Source organism: Oryzias latipes, chromosome 5 (genome assembly GCF_053564925.1).
Source record: "Oryzias latipes strain Hd-rR chromosome 5, Olatipes_Hd-rR_3.1".
Lineage (NCBI taxonomy): Eukaryota > Metazoa > Chordata > Actinopteri > Beloniformes > Adrianichthyidae > Oryzias > Oryzias latipes.
The window spans coordinates 33,931,402-33,936,928 of record NC_136241.1 but is presented as its reverse complement, the minus strand read 5'-3'; positions in this window follow the sequence as shown (position 1 = coordinate 33,936,928).

The window sequence follows — 5,527 nt, the reverse complement described above, 5'->3', positions numbered from 1 at the left end:
GTGTCACTTTTTCCTTTTTTTTTTCCTTTTCGATTTCATGTTTGTAGAAAAACCAGGCAGAGCATCTGCAGATCTTGATGAGCGTCAGAAGCTGCTGCTTTGATGCAGCTATCCATCAGAAACATCTCTAAAAAGCCAGTGCTTTGCCAGTTTCCCGGAATCGCATGTGTTTTTTTAATAAAATTACCACCGGAAAGACACACCAGTAATGATCTGCTCAACAATCTGAGGAAGGAGGTCTTTTCTAAACAATAACAGCTCCATCATTGTACGATGACACAGAATGATTAATGGCAACCCTACAGGAGCCGAGATGTTCCTGTCAGACTACTAAAGAAAGTAGAAAAGGTTCACAACAGAAACGTCAAGGCGACAAAGAGAAAGATGTTTTTATGTTTTTGCAATGTTGGGATTCAAAATGATTGACTTACGGGGGAGTGGGACATTCTCAAATGTGTACAGGACACACCGCTAGCGTACTTCACGATACATGTACCGCATGTATGGCAAGGGTTTGCTCCATTTTCTGGACGCCCCTTAAGGCAGCCGCATGAGCCTCCAGGAGACTGCAAGACACACCTGCGCCTCCAGGGACCATCTTGGGGGATCAGCGGCCACTTTACTTCAGCTTAATAGAGCGAAGGCTCATGCAGATTCCAAGCTCAAAGCAAATGTGTGCGGTGTCCACACAAACTACACTCTGACGGTCTAAAGGTGCACACAAACCGCACGCGGCCTCATTAATGCGCATTCAGCTGATGGTGTTAAAACCAGACCAGCGCCAAACACGCCGGTAGCGGCAGGGAGGGGGGATTCTACTTTTGTGTTTTTACTGTTTACTAGCACTCGTCTGCCACCAACGATAGGTAGAGGCTCAGGGGTTGAAATAATGAAAAATCTGCACGGCACACCTGCGTCTCACCAATCTCACCCCCACTTACCCTTACGTGTTGTAGAAGTGTTCACCACGACCTGCTGCCCGTAGCATGCCCGTCCAAAAAAATCATTTTCTCTACGGGTTCACAGACTTATCTACGACATTGATAATAGCTAAATGTCGGGGGGTTTGTTTTTCATAGAAATGGTACTAGAAATGTAATTGAGTTCATTTGAAGCCTGGAGAACCCAGGACATTTTTCAGGCGGATCACCTGCGTGTCCTGTACAGGTTTGTCCGTATCCTCTTTTTTTTTTTTATTGAACTTTTTAAAGACAAAATGCAAACTCCAGCAGAGGATGAACACACTACGAAATACACACTCACTAGGGGGGGGTATATAATACTCTCAGATGTCATCAACACACAGTGTTAAAACACTCACCAAAATAAAATGAGAGAAAGAAGAAAGACAAACAGGAGCCAAATGATAGCACAGGACAGAAACTAGAATAACAGCCACAAGGACATTTGTTTAGATATTATTTTAGCAACTACTGAGAATTGTCATCTTTTCAGTGAGGAATAATATAATTTAAATTTGATAATAAAACCTGGGAAGGTGGACTTGGTACCTCTTCACTTGCAACAGTAGATATATTTTCCTAAAAGTAAAATGATATTAATGATATTTGAGAAAGAATCATAGATTTTCCATAAACAGCAGTACATCAGAAATACTAAAAGGGGGAACGTTCAGTTTGAAATTAATCCAATTCCTTATGTGAGTCCAGACCTCCTCAGAGTGATTCCATGAAAAAAACGAATGTTCCAGCGTTTCCTCATTTGAGTTACAAAAGTGCAAAATTCCACATCAAATTTAAATCTGCTTTGGAGGAAATCAGAGACAGGATCGTATTTCATTATTTTGAAGTGAGTTTACTTTATTTTGGACAGAACAGGCCATCTAATGTACTTTGAGTGTGCTTTAACTAACAGATATTGGCTGTTGGAACAAGAGAATAATCTAAAAGAGGCTCGATTATGGATATGATAAATTCTTTCTTTTATACAGCTGTTCAAAGAATTGTTACTTAGTTCGAGATCTAAGAAGTTACATCCATTTATCTTTAATTTTGGTAATGAGACAATTGTTCTGTGAGAAGTTAATACAGTGTTCTTTATTAACCGGATCAGAGCAGCAGGGATAGCTCGACAAACATTTTTAAATTCTTTAAGGCTGCAGGTCAGATGGTATTTATCTATAAACGAAGAAAAAGTCAATAAATTACCTTCACTGTCAGTTAAATCTTCAACAAAAAAGAATGTTCCTGTCAAACCAATCCTGTTTGAATATAGATTTTCTACCAAATAAAACTGTTCTGTTATTCCATAACGTTGATCCATGAGGGGTAAAATTGTGATTGAATGTCATTTTCCAAAACTGAAGAACTTGTTTGTGAAAGTTGGACAAAATGATTGGAATCTTGTTGACTTTAACAACACTTTTCAGAAGCAAGTCTATTTTTTTTTAGCTCCAGCTTCAAAATCTAGAGCATTGATGTCAGTTGGGAACGTTTGTTATAATTGTTTTTCCATATGAATTGAAAAATAATTGAGTTAGCTTTCCTAATGTTTGGAGGGGATATGCATAAAGAATAGAAGGGATAAATAATCTTAAAGACGCCTACTTCTCTGGTTAACAGGTTTCTCCCAAAGATAGTTACATCTCTTGTCAATCAGCGACTTAAATTCTTCTTAATGTCAAGTAATCGGTTTACAATGTTGACTTCTTCCCTCCTTATTGTGTTTTTAGACAATAACACACCCAGATATTTCACTTCATGAACAACCCTAATGGCTTCAATAGTTTGGTGCTGACATGAGTGAACGGAGAGTATTTCACATTTGGAAATATTTAGCTTCAAGCCTGATGCTTTGGAAAAAAACTGAATCCTGCTTAGAGCTTCAACAACCTCTGCATCGTTTTTTTAGAAGTAAAGCAGTATAGCTGCAAACTGACTAACTTTGTATGGCTTTTCAAAAATATGAACACCTTGAATATCATGACTGATTTGCGAAAATGGTCAACAACTGAGTGGCTAATATAAACAGTGTGGGGCAGATGGGGCAACCTTGTCGGATACCTATTTTAATTAAAGGACGTCTTTCTCCATTGAGAGGGAGAGACTCCTTGAACTAAAGGAAAATAAGGAAGACTTTTCCAACAGATCATAGAGCTTTTTGTGGAGAAGGATCGGCGCATGGACTTAAAAAGTGAAGCCAAACGTGGTTTGTTTTTTAAAAACAACATGGGAGGAAGTGGAAAAAATGTAAGTATTTGAAAACTAAATTTTAGTCCTAAAATATTTTATTTTATGATCATTTTCACAAACATTTAATAACAATGATTAAAGCACCAAAATTTGAAGCTGTAAAAATACCAGAAATAGTTACTGAGGGTCAAATGAAATGTGTGCTGAACACATCTGTATACTTTAATTTGTTTAAGGTATATGAATAATTTATTCACAAGAAGAGTGTTCTATCCATGTCTTTAAAATAAATATTCTCCTTATAGGAGAATATGTCCTTGTGTGTGTCTTCTATGCTGTTACCTGCTGTTGGATGAATGCTGAAATATTCAGTTCTTGCAATTGTAAATCTGACTCCAGGGGAGTCGGTGCCTCACCAGCCATCAACCTCACCGCACGTCAAACAGTTGGCGCTTCCGTGAATTCAAAACAGACGCCATTAGACACGTCACCACCAAATCTGAGGTCTAAACACGCGTTTACACAGACTTTTATTGGAAGTGGTCGCTTGAACGCGCTTTGCAGAGGGGGGGGGGGGGGGGGGTGTGTGAACGTAGCTTAAGGATGAACTAAAACTGATCCTGAACAGAAAAATGGTAAAGATTAGAAACAGAAATAAGGTTTTGGTAAGACACTGTTGTGAGAATTGTGACACATACCGTATTTTCCGGACTATAAGTCGCACTTTTTTTCATAGTTTGGCAAGGGGTGCGACTTATACTCCGCAGCGACTTATATTAGAAATAAATTGAAATAAATACATTGTTAACCCTCCTGTTATGTTCATTTGTGAGGAACAGAGATGATGTTCCTGGGTCAATTTGATGTATGAGGTATGTTAAGTGACTCAGAGAATCAGCAAACTTTTTTATACAGTAAGATCTTGAAGGCTAACAACATAATATTCTATTTTCCAATGATTTCATAGATTCAGAAATGCAATAAAAGTGAAAACTGTTTCTACAAATACAGGATGAAAACAGAGTATTAGTTGGCTAATGATGCTTCATGAAAAGAATAAATAAATACGTTTGAGAAAAAATTACTGTGAAATTATTAGATAAACAGTCTGCTATGATTGTGTCATATAAGGTTGTGAAAGTTAAAATGCGACTTATAGTCCAGTGCGACTTATCTGTGTTTTTTTCTACTTTATAATGCATTTTTGGGCTGGTGCGACTTATACTCCGGTGCGACTTATAGTCCGGAAAATACGGTAAATAAAAGGATTTTCTGTAAAAGGAAAGCCCCCCCCTCCCCCCCTATTGTTTAACTCCAGGTCTGTGTTGTTGATTATCTGGAGCTGTACATGTACTACAAACTCATGCAGTCAGTGTTATAAATGCAAATTGATTTGGGCTCAATAACAAGAGACGAACTCTGAATTCAGACACTCATCTGACTGTGAAATGATTCCTTCAGGTAAAATAATGCACCTGCAGAAGACAGCAAAATGGCCCCTTGACTGTTTGTTGGGACACAAAAATAAACATTTATTAAGCCTGTGATCATATCATTTGGCTGCATTTATTTCATCACAGCCAGCAGATAAAAAAAAAATTGTGAAAGCTGTTGATGCGCTGCAGCGACCAAAAATGAGCCGAATTCATGCCTACATGCCAATTTTATAATCAATCAAACTTTATAATCAAACTTTATGTTGTTATAAGGGCAAAACAATGGAAAAACAGCACAACCTTTAGAATAAAAGAACACGTTTCAGAGTGAGAACGTCAATGAAATCTTTAATCAGAAGTTACTCTGCACCAACTGTCATATTTAATAGTTACCTATAGATTGCACATTTACTTCTGTAGCTGTTTTAAATGAAGCCATTGCACAATAGCTTCAATCAGAATTTGTGGCTGCAATCACAGACAACAATAGCATAGGAGTCATTAAATCACATTCATAATTGCTGGCCTTAACAGACACCATATTAAGGACACCTCACAACACAGTGTTTTATTGAACAGAAAACAGAAAACTCGGAGGCTTTTTTATTGTTTTTACCTCTCAGCCCAACCAGAAAGAATGAGGATAAAAAAATAAAGAAATGACCACCTGTCAGCGCCGCTTTACATTTATCTGCCCCCCTTTCCAGCTGAATTTTTTTTTTTTTAACTACAGTGCGCCTTATAACCCGGAGCAATTTATATATGGACTGATGCCGGTTGTGTTTATTGATGTCGAAGCGATTTTGATCTGTCAAAATGCCTCTGGGTTTTCACGAGTTGCAAACAAGGTTGTGTGTTATTGTTAAATATGCTAACTCAGCTAACATGTAGAGAGTTACTGTGAACACATAATAAAGTCTGACTGACGGACAGACTTAT